The following is a 15,367-nucleotide window of genomic DNA, read 5'->3' on the forward strand; positions in this document are numbered from 1 at the left end:
TGTGTCTCCAAATGGAGGATAGTACCAAAAAGTGTCTCTTTATCACAATCCGGCGGATAAGTCCGGAATCATTGACTTTTTAATAAAAGCAAGAGACTTGGTAGAATTAATTACTGTACCACCTAAGATATATTTCAGTCGAGTAGCCAATCGCCATCTGCGTTCTGACGTCCGCCATCTTGAAAAGAGTCCGCCATATTGGATATTTTTGATTTGATATATCTCTGGAACGGTGGCACCTATCAACTTCCGTTTTCTTTTCCAGAAATGTTCCAAATAGTGCAAAATTCAATAATATATTAATAAATCTATTTTTGAAAAATTAAAAATAGTAGTTTTGTAGAAAAACTCACTATTTCCTCGAACTAAGCAATAGTATTTTATATCTTGTATGGTTACGAGATGTTTGTTAGAAGACTTTAGGCGAACTGAACCCTTAATATACGATTTTTCTATACTTATAAATTTATGTTTAATAACATTTTAAAGAGGAATACAATTTATTTACAACCGAATTTGATTTCTGAAAATGTCCTTTTCCTGTTCTTGATTGACTGGGCCAATAGATATTTTCCAGTCTTACGGCGGGCGCTCTACATGCTGGCAAGGGAAGTTGGGAGAGCGGGGAAGCGACCAATCCAGCGCGATAAGAAACGCAGCAGCCTGTAGAACGAGTTGCGCGTAGCACTTCCTCCCGCCGCGTCGTAACTCTCGGCGACACCGCTGTTGTCTGATTAGTCTGCTGCGTATTGCCCGCTCCCCTTGCCAGCATGAGGGTCGCCCGCCGTAAGAGGAGAAAAGACCTACAGGCCTAATTGGTTGTTTGACCGCGAGTTCCTTCGTAGGTAAACGCGGCAACAGAGGGTCACTGCCATGAAGGCGATCTCCATGCCGGATCCTACGGCTGTACAGCTCGGATGTTGATGACCTAAAAAAATGTTTAAAAAATGACCTATAAATAATTTTCGATCTCAAAATCAAAGCTTGATTTTTGCATAAGTTACAAGAGAGTAGTTGATTATTCCATAAAACCTATTGTTTGGTGGTTTAAAGTACCGAAGCAAAGTTGGATAAATGCAATTAAGTACTAATGCAGTTTTTTTTTACTTCAAGGTTACATGAAATATACTTTATCACTTGGGCGTAATTTCCATTAATGTCAAACTTGCTAAAACTACAATGTTAGAAAATTGTAATATCTAAGTTATGTTAACAACTATTTAAAATTCACGAAACAACATAAGAAGAGGAAAATAAACCTCAAAATTGAAGAAAAATGCAAGAAAAACAGCCAAAATACTGAAAAATACCTTAAAAGCCTGAAAAATGCCAATGTTTTCATGTTCTAACTGAAGGTTTAGCAGGCTCAGAAAACAAATATGATTTTTCATCAACTTTCGAGTACTAATTATCGCTATTCTACAATCATCAATGGCATGTTTTGATTGATTGAGTTGGTGTTTTAAGTCCACTTTATACACAGTAAGGCTAATCGGGACTGGACCTACAGTTTAAAGTGGGATCCGAAACACTATGTGCCTCCACCGGGTATCGAACCCGGGACACCTTGATTATAAGGCGACGACGCTTCCACTGCGCCATCGGGGAGGCCCTCAATGGCATGTTTTATGGAAGTTAAATGATTTGAGTCATTTGACGGCAGTGACGTCACCTAGTACAGTTCAAAAGCGACAAGTTCATGAGGAATCTATACAACAGAACAGAGCACACCAAGATGCAGGCTTGGTCACTTGACAAGTGGACTTGTTATTCATTTGTGTCAAATCGCGGAGGTAGAAAGCCATCAAGTTGTTTGTTGCAGTTCTCCTAATGTGTGGAAATGTATGTAACAGGTGGCGCAAAAGTCATCATCCTATTTGAACTGACCTTTATTTTGACATCTTGTTGTTTATATCAGTAGTGTTTTGTCAGTTAAATAGAAGATACTCACGAAATTTATTGTGTGCGAAAGTAAATAAGTATACCCCACATACAGCTCGCGAAACATTAACTATTTTGCGTGACACTTTTCCGGGCAGAGTAATATCCCGTTTTGGTGATTTGCCATCAGTGATGTGCATCTACGCGTAAACAACGATAGTCTACATTCTACGCGTAGACTACTTTATACACGTAGATTACGTAATCTATGTAAACAACATGGCGAAAGGTGATAACTTAGCAAAGGGTGCCGTAGAATTAAAACAAAATTATACTACGTATCAGTTGCTGATGTGTGAGGAGAACTTTTCATACTCCTTTTTCCAAATTCGAACAATTTCTCACCTAGCAAGAAACCTAATAGGAAATATATTCTAGTGTTTTATGGGGAAAAGACCACTCTTGCCTCACGACTGCCATCTGTTGTTGTTTTTGCATACTATTTATCTTCTTCCATAGTTGATAATAGAAGAGAAGAGAAATGTTGTTGTAAATAGGATTATTTCATTTCGTTAGGAGCCAGTATAGTTGAAAATTTCACTTTCCTTTCATGAAACCTTTGAAAATTAATTTTAATGCACTTTAGATTGTCTACGTAGTCTATGTAACCTAGAACCCAATGTAATCTACGCGTAGATTACGTGTAGACAACGCATGTAGACGTAAACTTATAGTCTACGGCACATCACTGTTTGCCATGGCCGGCCAGGTCTCCCGATTTGCCTGCTCAAGATTTTGGTTTATGTGAATAAGCCAGATACGTTACAGCAACTAAAGGACAATATTCAGCATGAAATTGAAAACATTTCCCCGCAGATTCTTTCCAACACCACCAACGCAATAAAAAGAGCCCAAATTTAATCAATTCGAATGGTGGTCATTTATTGGATTGAGGACATAAAACTTACAAGTATCAATAAAAGTTTAACACAAAAAAGAAACTACTTTGTTTAATTTAAAACCCAAGCTGTAGGCTAAGAAAATCAGGTGATGACTTTTGCGCCACCTTGTATTAGAACATAGTTCGCACGGATGACGCTAGATAGCTCTTCGCTCGCTATGACGTCACGAGCGAATAACGATCAATCAGGCAAGACGAGCGTCACGTCCTCCTTGATTGTCTGTTATTAAAAAGAGTTGGATTAGTGTAGATAAGGTTTAGTTGCAGTTACGGCTGCATAATTAATAAGTACATTGTAGCAATTTAAGCTAAGGGATTAATGTTATCTTGATATCATTATGTAGAACAGTCGATAAGGTGTCTGACTGCCACGCGAGAGATTCGGGTTAGATTCCTGTGGTGGGTGATTTCAGGTGGGCATTGTACCAGAAATATCCCTATATGGAGCGGCTAACGGGTTCACCCAGCCTCTAATAAATGGTAACCTGTGGGACGGAGCGTGGTGCTGATCACATCACTTCCACAAATGTCACATTGTGAATGTATGGGTCTTCACCCCCCCCCCCCACATGCCTTGTAATTTATCTTCATTTTGAGTTTAATTTGAGAACTCGGGACTGGACCTACAGTTTAGAGTGAGATGCGAACCACTGTGTGCCTTCACCGGGTATCGAACTCAGGACCTCGTGGTTACAAAGCAACAACGTTAACATTACGGCTTCCGAATACAACTACGTTATTCAACTATTTACCCAATATTCAGTTGCATTACTAGCCATTGATCATAAAACTTAAATTTGTCACAAAAACTAAAATTTGTACTAAAAGAAAGTTTAATGCACTTCCATTGCTTATATCTTTTATTCCATCATAATAACCGAGGCTGAGCTTTTGTAACAAAAACGTGATAAAATCTACAACAGCCATTTCCGACGAAAGGCGACAAATATATAATATTTATAGTTTACATTCTTTGTTTTCTAAAAATTACAGGACTAAGAAGTTTCACTTTTGAAATCAAATCGGACGTTTAATGACAGTGCGAGACATCTAGCGGTAATATTCTCACGCTTTATGGCCTTTTTTCATGTTTACGACTTTTGAACGTCAGATATTCCCAATGGATATTTCTCAGGCAATGTCTGTTCGTCCTTGAACCCAACTCATCAACTGTCTTTGTCTGTGGTTTCGCTGCTATAAGGTACAGGGTGTTTATAAAATAATTGACAATTTTTGTAGATGCATACAACTGCAAGCGTGACAACATTTTGCCCTTGTAACAAACTACGTACTTGCATCGCCACCACAAGTATCTTTTACATTATTCAGTAACAGTAGCGGCGATTGGGTGCCGGAACTGGGGGGGGGGGGGGACAAGGACAGTTTACTTTTCTTGATATACACGGCTTAGCATTAAGAGGCCATAGTATAGCTCTTGTCCAGACTTACGTCGGGCGGTCTTCAAGATAACAAGGGAAGTGGGAAAGCGACCAATTCAGCGCGATAAGAAATGCAGCAGCCTATAGAACGAGGTGCGCGTAGTACATCCTCCCGCCACGTCGTATCTCTCGGCGCCACCGCTGTTGCCTGGTTGGTCTGCGGCGCATTCGCCGCTCCCGCACTTCCATTTACAGCATGTAGAGCGTCCGCCGCAAGAGTAGACAATAGTTTTAACTTGAGAAAACTTTTATCTTGCACGGTCTTGCCCACGACGTTCTGTTCACTTGAACTAGAAATTTTTCGGAGGGGACAGGAATTGTAAAGGTGGTGGATTTTACATGGCTGCGTTCTAGGGGACGGGATACACCACAATATATTTCGTAATTCCCGTTTCTTAACCTTCCTTTCAAAATTTGTTCAAAGACAAAAATTATAATTGGGGTCATTTTAAAGTAACTAAGCACTTACCACTTTGATTTTTTCCGAGTTCTTAACTGCTCTGATTTGCAAATGTTGATTTTCTCAAATTTTCTTGAGGGGCAGTAGCCTCTTCAGCCCCCCATCCTCAGGTGTACCTCTGAATAAGATAGCACTGAAGTCCAAGACATCTCAACCGGACCCTGTGGTCGAGTGGTTAGCACATCGCGCTGCGACGCCAAGGGTCCCGGGTTCGAATCCAGCTCGGGTTTGGTTGTTTGTGAATGTCCATTCATCAATTTCATCATATCATCACTCATCCCCATCTTCGCAAATTAGCCAAATGGCACAAAACGCGAAGTAAAATAAACTAAATCAATCAAGACATCTCTGAAAAATGATCCACACAATGTCCAATTAACACCCTTATGGATGACTCCTGAACGAACGTAAGGATATCCTAAGTATATCCAATGGATATCTTGGATATCTGTAGAATATCCAAAACCTGGACTCGAATATCCGGAATATATCCAACGTATATCCAACGGATGTCTTGGATATCTGTAGAATATCCAAAACCTCGACGCCAATATCCAAAATATATCCAAGGTATATCCTATGGATGTCTTGGATATCTGTAGAATATCCCAAAATTTCGACGCGAATATCCAAGAACTATGCATTAGATGTCAGTTGGATATTTTATGTTCTCTGTTGGTAAGAAATACATAACGTCGCTTTTCTAACCCTTGCGTTTAATCGCAACGATGAAGATGAATAGAAGACATCGACGAGCCAGCTTCAATGGAGGAGTATCAATGTGTTTGTTCCCTTCGTCTATTTCATCGCTCCATCCCAGAGGCGTCGCCCCAAAATCCACGTAGGACGACATACTGTATGTATATTTACATACATAAAGTATTTTGACGCCGATCTCGCCCCCCCCCCAAATTTACCTTACCCCTCATCGTCGCGATTGAGCAAGATACGTAAAAACTAAGGAATGCCTTTGACAAATGGGCAAGCACACATGCCCTGATAGGGATTCGAATCCAGAACCTTTCGAACCCATCGCGAACATAAATATATTTATGTGTACAGGTGCGTACCCGGAAATGTCATTTGTGGATGATATGATTGTTAATAGATGTCAGGCCTTTTTAATTTTCAATTGTCAGTGCTTCTTTTAACCATTCTTCCGCGAATCTGGCCCTATTTTCTTGATAAAAGAGGGCGCATTAAAGAAAAAAACCACTAAATCCTCCTTGAGCCCAACAACTACAGTTCCAGTAACATGTCATTTCGAAGTTACTTGAATGCAAATGTAAGTATCAGTATGAGAAATAAATTGGATTGAATATTTCAGTAAATATATATATACTGTGGTGTATTAACCTAATCCTTTTTAATCCTTAAGTTTGTTAAATCGATGCACTTAACTTAATCCTTAAACTTAAGATTGAGTTACTATTCCAAGGTGTATCAACCTAAGTTAAACTTAACTTACACTTAGGGATTAAGTTAGTATACAAGGGTGTATATAATAGTCGGTTAGTTCGTTGAACTACCCAACCTAGCAAATACCAATTTGGGGGGGGGAGGAAAAATATTAAGATATCCCTCTCATTCTCACCCAAGGGGCCCCTTGGTGCCTGGGCTTGTCTTGCATTAATGGCTTTCCGGAAAATGTGTCCTGCTCGACAGGTTAAGACAAAGAAACGTGAAATGCAAGAAAAATACAAATAATATTTCATAGTCAAACTTGTTTTTTTATTATACAGTCCTCATCTTTTACACATTTTTAATCAAACATATATATTTTACACTTTCTTGTTAATACAATACCATGAGTTTACAAAAGAGTTATTTTTCATTTACAACCTATCCTTGTTACGATGTATTATGTTGATCTTTATATAGAAACAAGTTATTCATTAAAGCAATGTAAAGTTTCGTTGAATAATGAGTCTGTCTTCTCAGGTAAGCAAGGAAGTGATTTCTGGGAATAAATGTGACTTATCGAGAGCTAAATTCACTTTCATTTTAAAGCAAGTTAAGATTTTGGGAACTAACGTCACTCTAATCTTATAGTAAGTTAAAATTTCGGGAGTTATTGTCAAACTAATATTCCATAAGTTAAAATATGGGGAGATAATTCTAATTCTAATAACTCAAATTCCTTCCAATCTTCGAGCAAGTTTAAATTTTTGGAGTCAATGTCACTGTAATCTTCAGCAAGTTAAAATCTTGGGAGCTAACGTCATTATAATTTTCTAGTAAATCAAAATTATTGGAGCTAACGAGAAGCTTCGACAAGTTTATAAAAATTGTCGCTCTAATCTTCAAGGAAGTCAAAATTATTGGGAGCAGACGTTCATCATGAAACACTTGCCCGATTCTTTTTCAAAATCTTTGAAATTTTCTTTCTCCAGAAATCACTTTACTGATGACCCTAAATAACTTGTCCACAGAAGACAGCACTGCTACCCAAAGAATCCCCCCATACCCATACCGAACGGTGGAAAGCCATACATTCCATAGCCATGATAACCTGCAAATAAAAACAAAATAGAAGTAAAACCATTTTTGTAAAGAAAAGTAGTACTTTTTTAAAATTTCGTTACGAAATATCTTACCGACTATATTCATTTCTGGTTATTTAAGATTTTGAGATAAATAGTAAATACCTAACCCAGGTACGTATCTAGAAATACAGGGTGTCCACAAAGTCCTGCTACCATTACAATGAAACATAGCTCCTAAACTATATGAGATAAACACATGCTGTTTTTTGCAACGTGTTCTACAGCTCTCAAAGTTTTAATAAGTAGTGGTATTTTATTATTTTTATTTTAATTTGTTATTGTTTTTTTTTTTTTTTTTTTTTTTGCAGATTATGTTGTGAGCGATAAATGACGACAGCACATAAGAAGGCACAATGTTTGTGGCATGCTGACTCTGGTAATTGTAAATAAAACTTTGAGATCTGTAGAACACGTTGCAAAAAACCGCATGTCTTTATCTCATATAGTTTAGGAGTTAAGTTTCATTGTAACGGTAGCAGGACTTTGTGGACACCCTGTATATTTCGGGGGAGGTCCAAACCAAGTGTCTCTTATTATTATTATTATTATTATTATTATTATTATTATTTAAATTAAAATAATTAATAATAGTATTAATTAAAATATTCAAATTTATTAATATTGTATTTATATTACATGGAAAGGTAAAAGGACGATTAAGGTTAGTGAAATAACAGCATTCATTATCTAGCTTACGTATAGCTAAGCTTGGCAAAATGTACATATAAAATAAACAAAAAACAACTGCCCTGGCAAGGAAATTAATCTCAAATAGATAAATAATTGAATATTTATTGAATATCAAAAAAAGGATTTTAGATCAAGTTGATGAAAACTGGTAATATTTTATGCATATTAATAAGAATAGTAATAAATCTTGCATAAATCTTCTTTGGTAGTCATTCAAAGTCGTATGATCCCAATAAAATCCTTGCTTTCCAATTAACTTCGGCGAAAATAAAGAACCCTCGATTGAACAACAAGCATATTTCACTATTTAATTTTAGATATTTTAAGGTTTCATTATTTAATTTTAGTTATTTTAACATTTCATTAATTTCATTATTTAATTTTAGTACTTAGTGAATATTTCGGGGGGTGGGGTGGGGGGTCGGGGCCCCCTGGACCCCCTATCTATTTGTATTACGCTATGCATTCTAGGTATACCAGCAAGAACAATATCAAATAAGCAACATATCAATCGAAACGTCCAAATATAACAGTTATATGTGTACACACACTGTATCAAGCGATATATCATGACTCAATGCCCCCTCTAGTTCGCTGTAGTTTTTGACACTAGATGTCAGGCTGGTGCAAGTAACCAAGTAGGCGAATAGCGGAGTTCATGTTCAGAAAATTCAACAAATGCCTGCCTGCTGCTTTAAACGTTCGTTTGATTAGTTAGCACGCACCACGTGACCATACACCACACATCACACTGCTCCAGAACGTAGCGCAAACGGTGCAGGCACCAAATCAACGAACTAGACGAGTCGGTGTTGCACCGTGTAACCAACTAGATGCGCGAGTGCAGAGAGAGTCGAAATGTGCAGCGAACTGGACGGGGCTATTATGAAAAGACATTTCAAAACATTATCAGTGAAAGCTTGCAGGAAGACTTCATAATTCTTACCATAAGGGAAGGGCATGGGCATTTTGTATCCGAACCCATACCCTTGATGGGCATAGCCAAAGCCAAATGTGTCCGACTCTTCAAGGTTGTCCTTGTTTACATCTTGTTCTTCACCTATGGCACACGACGTCAGCATAGTTGCTAGAAGCAGCACCTAGGGTGGACAGAAAGAAATAGATAGTAATAATTATAGTCTGGTACGTTACTAACAGGTAATCTTAATTAAACCTTATCCTTGGTGTATTGTTTTCTGAAAAGCAAAGTTCAGTGCCATTAGAATGGCGCACAAATGGGACAGGCAGGATGTAAATGGTAACTGGAACACTCAAATGAATCGACTGGCTTGTACCCATCCGTATAAAAGACAGTAAAATTGTGGTACTTCGTGCGAAGCTCTGAAAACTTATGCTGCTATTCTACCATTGATGTTTCTGACTTTTGAAGGAAAGTTAAAGACACAGAGCAGCCAAGGAGATAATGAAGTGGGAAAGAGAGACAGAGGGAGTTGTCGAGATGAAGGGAGAACGCGAGAAGAGACGGGGAACAATGGGAAGAGAGATAGGAAGATAAGAGTGAGAAAGAGGCAAGCCAGGACAAGAAGAGAGTGAATGGGATACAGACAGAGATATTAGTTAAGAGAGGGGAGACGTGGAGAGAGCGAGGAGAAACCCAGAAACATTGAGACAAGGGAGAGAAGAAATAAGAGAGAAGGCAAATATGTAGGACAGGTGATAGTGAGAAACAGGTAGAGGGGAAAGAAGAAGAAAGAGAATGAAGAAGAGATAGTGAGTAGGGGTAATAGAGATAGAGGTATAAAGCGGGCGGGACAAAACAGAGAACAGCGGAAGTAGCGACAGAAGAAGAATAGAGTGTCAAGAAGATAGAGGAGGACAAAACGAGCCGGACAACGGAAAATAAAGAGATAATTGGAGACACACAAGCACACACACACAGAGAGAGAGAGAGACGGAGAATAGCCGCATGACGTACTATCTGATACAAAAGTTGGTTGCACATAAAAATTTACATTTCAACTTCTGAAGTTGTCACAATTGGGCTTTTGATCGAACAATTAACGGGCCAAATAAATGTTAGAGAGTACATTGCGATATTACGGAAAATAGTTCTCCTGTGCCTAGTTCGAGTATATCGTTATTACATAAAAATAATGTCCCTATTAATTAAAATAACTTTTTGCAAGGTGTAAACAATACCTCGTCAATGATTATTTTCATGTCGACCCATATCACAAAAAAATGTACTGTATGTTAAAGGAAACAAAACCAAGAAACCGCAGATTGATTTTGATGTATTTTATGCATTTTGCGTAACGTACCTTCAAATCCATAACCCGGCTTGACTTCCGTCACTGGAAGAAGTATATTAAAAAATCCGACCACTTCCTCTTATATACTGACCTTGCGTTCTTTAGATAAAAGAAAATGTCTTAGAAAGATGTAAGTCGGTATCCTTGTTACCCAAAAGACACGAAAAGTCGCCAATTTTCGCGTGCAAAGCGCCACCCAGCGTGTCGACCCATCAAGAACTTATTTACAGTTCGCAAGTCAACGCTTGTCCGCACAGTACAATCATCTTATAACGTTACATCACATCCCCCGACAGGACACGATCTCGCATCAGTGATTAATTTCATAGGAATTTGAAGTTTCCAGAGTTGCTAACAATGCAAAGGAATACCCTTGAGTCCTGTGTTATCTCACCTCATCACATGTGAGAAGAAATGCAAATTATAAGAGTTACAAGGATGAGTTAAAAGTGTGTTATGTAAGACCATCCCAAGGTGGCGCATTTTTCACCCAAGATTCCGAGAGAATTTTTTTCAAGGATACAGGAAGACAGGGGAAGTAGCGTGGAAATATTAAAAGGTCAGAATATTAGTGGCATGCATGTATTCATTCTAGGCTTGCAATGTGTAAAAAAAACTAAGAAAATTCTCACTATAGTACTGGTATCAATGCTCAAATTGCAATATTTGACTAAAAAACTGAGGTACGGCATATCATGAAAAGGAATAGAAAGTAAAACAATAGAAAATCTATATAATTATTTTATTTATTTAAAGCGGAAAGAAACAATAGTAGAACAGCAGATTAGTTCCAGCAAACAAAACAACACTAAACAGTACCAAGATAAACAGAGCTATAGACTCGGTTAGTCTATAAAATTGTCCAAATTGAATGTGTCTATTTGGGAAAAGTTAAAACTACAGTAGATATAGCTGCATGAGGAGAATACAAAGAGTCACACAGAAACAACAACAATAGGAGTATGTGGTTCAGGAGAATCGAAAAACTATATGAGGTATAACACAGATAAAATATCAATAGGAATAGCAGGATGAGAAGAATAGAAGAAAAACTGTGAATATGCAGAAACAACATCCATAGGAATAGATGGATAGAGAGAATTGAAAAAACTATGTGAAGAGTCACAAAATAACAATGTCAATGGAGATAGCTGGAAGAGGAGAATAGAAAAACTAGACGAAATGTAGAACGATAAGAAAGAAATACAATGTAAGAAGGATGAAGATTAACACAGGAAGTCAACAGCTTGGTGAAGAGTATACAAAGCTAGAAGGCACAAGAAGAAACAGACAGATTGAAAACAGGAGAAGAAAGTAGCTAAAGAATAATGGCAAGGAAAGAACTAGTCAGATGAAGATAATCATGGGGGAATTACAAAAGGGAAGAAGGAAAACCTCGAGAAAGAGAAAAGTAAGAAGAACGGACAAGTGTGCTAAGAGGGTACGAGAAGAAAGCAATACTAGATGAAAAGAATTAGATGAATATGTAAGCAGATATGAAAGGGCAAATAGGCGAAGAGAAGCATAAAGAAACAAATATTACACGAAAAGAATGCAGAGAAAGGAAAGAAGAACAGAAAATGAAGTAGAAATTGAAATACTAAATGAAGTGATTGAGAGAAAGAAAGTTTTAGTAGAGGAACAAGCTTTCCCTTCATGGTAGTGTTATGATTGTTATTGAAAGATCATAGACTACGAATTTTGTATTTTCCTCTCATAGGATCGTAGGGATATGGTGAACAGAATACGGTGACGTGCAAGAGGAGGGGGACAGTGGGTTTCTTCCCCAGAAATGGAGTTGCAACGTATCGATATCAATGGAGCGATTCAGCTGGGAGGGTTTGCGACTGGCGTGTATATTTTAGTCAATCCTTCAGTGGTAATTGTGAGCCTGTGCTGCGTGGTTGTATACAGGGTTACCTCAAACTCGACGTATTCCTTTGAAGGCATGATAGTAGAGCGAATTTGGAACAAATTGAACCATAAAGTGCCTTATACCAAGGGGGGGTTCATTTTCGAGATATTCCAAATTTATTGATTTTGTTGAAAAACTCCCAATTTCCAATTTCAAATTTCAAATTAGAAAAAAGTGGTGATCGAATTCAACTTGTTTTAATTTGTATGTCATGCCAACACGTTGACAATGTTTTATCAACAGTAAAACAATCAAAAGCGCCGAACATTTTCAGAGCGCAGGTCGGGCCTCCGAGATGGCGCAGAGGTAGCGTCGTCGCCTTGCAAACAAGGGGTCCCGGGTTCGATACCTGGTGGAGGCACAAGTGGTTCGGATCCCACTTTAAACTGTAAGTCCAGTCCCGATTAGCCTTCCTGTGCATAAAGTGGACTTAAAACACCAAATCAATCAATCAATCAATCAAAGAGCAGGTCAAAACTTCCTCGATGTTTAAATTTTCAATGCAGTTGCTTACCAAAAAACAGCAAATATCTCAAAATATCAATGAGACACTAAGCGTACAAACTAATAGAAAAACTTCCTTGTTTTATCAGCTGTCCGACGACGTATTACAATGTTCACAAAAAATTTAAAAATTTTTGTAAAAACAAGTTCAATAACAACGGGACAGATGGAGCGCGACTATAAAGTGGAAATTGAAAGAATAATGAAATGAAAGAAAGTTTGTAAGTAAAAATGGTTTTAGTTCACAAGTCTTTCTCAAAATGTTCTCCCCTAGGTTATGTTGAATGCACACCCGAACATGAGTCCTTACTTCTGTTTTAGTTACTCTTGAAGTGAAAGTGCGTCGCATTTCTTCACTCGCATCGACGATTCTTTGTTTGAGATTTTCCACGGAAAGCACTAGTGTTGCGTAAACTAAGGCCTTCATGTGCACCCACACATCAAAATCGACAGCAAATAAGTTGGGACACCTTGCAAGCCACGGGATTGGCCCTAATCTGCCGATTCAACTCCTTGGAAAGTTGCATCTAAATCCATTCATACATACAAACCATATTTCATTTCATTATTCTTTCAATTTCCACTTTATAGTCGCGCTCCACCTGTCCCGTTGTTATTGAACTTCTTTACAGATTTTTTGAATTTTTTGTGAACATTATAATACGTCATCGGACAGCTGATAAAACAAGGAAGTTTTTTAGTACTTTGTACGCTTAGTGTCTCATTGATATTTTGAGATATTTGCTGCTTTTTGGTAGGCAAGTGCATTGAAAATTTAAACATTCAGGAAGTTTTGACCTGCTCCTTGAAAATGTTCGGCGCTTTTGATTGTTTTACTGTTCATAAAACATTGTGAACATGTTGGCATGACATACAAATTAAAACAAGTTGAATTCGATCACCACTTTTTTTCTTATATTAATTTTGAACCTGGGAATCGTGAGTTTTTTCAACCAAATCAATAAATGTGGAATACCTCGAAAATGGACCCCCTTGGTGTAAGGCACTTTAGGGTTCAATTTGTTGCAATTTCGCTCACCTATTATGCCTTCAAAGCAATACGTCGAGTTTGAAGTAACCCTGTATATTCAGGATCAAATGAAATCTTTCGAGGGTTCATAGCGTCGAAACGAGGCGTCAAACATAAAATACCTCATACTATGAAATATTTAACTAACTAACTCTCTAGCCTTCTTAAACCCGAAGGTTCATGGCTGTAGCAACACAGGCCTTCCATCTGTCCAGATCTTGAGCAAGATCTATATACTCTTTTCCATCCCTACCAATTTCCTTTAGGTCTATCTCAACGTTGTCCCTCCATCTTCGTCTTGGCCTTCTTACAGGTCTCTTACCATCAGGTTTCCCAACAAGAATCCTGTAAACTCCTCTTTCCTCTCCCATTCGTGCCACATGGCCTGCCCACCTAAGTCTTCTAGATTTAATTATTCTAATAATATTTGGCCATGAATACAAATTATGTAGTTCTAAATTATGTAACCTTCTCCACTCACCTGTCTCCTCATCCCTTTTAGGTCCAAAGATTTTCCTAAGGATCTTATTTTCAAATACTCTCAATTTATGTTCCTCTTTCAATGTACGCGACCAAGTTTCACACCCATATAATACTACAGGCAAAATTACTGTTTTGTATATTTTAACTTTTAGTTTCTTAGATATTAAACGAGAAGACAAAAGTTTATGAAGAGAGTAGTAACATGCATTTCCTGACTTAAGCCTACTTTTTATTTCCTCTTTAATATAATTTTCATTTGTTAATATTACTCCTAAGTATTTGAATTTGGAGACTGATTCAAACGAGTTGTTATCAATAATTAGATTTTGATTATTACATAACACTTGGTTTCGGCCTGTAAGCATATATTTAGTTTTCTCTTTGTTAACTTCCAAACCTATCTCTTTAGCAGTTTTGAAAAATATTTTAGCATTATTCTTAATTGTATTCACATCATCCCCCAGTAAGTCTACATCATCTGCATATGCTAACAACTGAGTCACACCATTTAATTTTAGTCCTTCTTTAGTCTCTTTTACCTTCCTAACAGCATATTCCAGGGCAAAATTAAAGAGCAATGGAGATAATGCATCTCCTTGTTTTAACCCATCATGAATTGTAAATTTGTCAGACATATTAATACCCACACGAATTTTACTTTCTGTTTCACTGGTGCATATTTTTATCATACTAACAAGCTTCTTAGGTATTCCAAACTCTACTATTGAAATCAATGAATAGCTGATCGACATTTTGATTATATTCCCACTTTTTTTCAAGTGTCTGTCTGATGTGAAAAATTTGATCTGTAGTTGATCTGTTACGTTTAAATCCACATTGATAATCACCTATAATTTCATTAGCATATGGGGTTAGTCTTGTTAAAATAATGTTAGACAATATTTTATATGTTGTTGAGAGTAGAGAAATTCCACGGTAATTATTGCAGTTCATTTTATCACCTTTTTTAAACACAGGAACAATTATGGATTCTTTCCACTGTTGAGGGATTTCTTCTTTATTCCATATTAAAGAAATTAATTTATGAATTTGACATATTAACGAATTTCCACCATATTTAATTAACTCAGCTGGTATTAAATCAATGCCAGGTGCTTTGTTATTCTTTAGCCTTTTAATAGCATCTTTAACTTCAGTCAAGTTAGGTTCTGGAACTAAAGGTTC

The 15,367-nt window shown here is 37.4% G+C and overlaps 1 long non-coding RNA gene across 1 annotated transcript; it reads right to left on the reverse strand.

Moving 5' to 3' along the window:
* Nucleotides 1-6,500: 6,500 nt before the first annotated feature.
* Nucleotides 6,501-10,284, reverse strand: LOC145997058 (uncharacterized). Its single transcript, XR_014442859.1, has 3 exons — nucleotides 10,260-10,284; nucleotides 8,924-9,077; nucleotides 6,501-7,253 (listed from the first exon to the last, which is right to left on the reverse strand). It is a non-coding gene; the product is annotated as an uncharacterized LOC145997058 (long non-coding RNA).
* Between the last annotated feature and the right edge of the window lie 5,083 nt (nucleotides 10,285-15,367).

This window comes from Lepisma saccharinum, chromosome 13, assembly GCF_977018435.1.
Source record: "Lepisma saccharinum chromosome 13, izLepSacc3.1, whole genome shotgun sequence".
NCBI lineage: Eukaryota > Metazoa > Arthropoda > Insecta > Zygentoma > Lepismatidae > Lepisma > Lepisma saccharinum.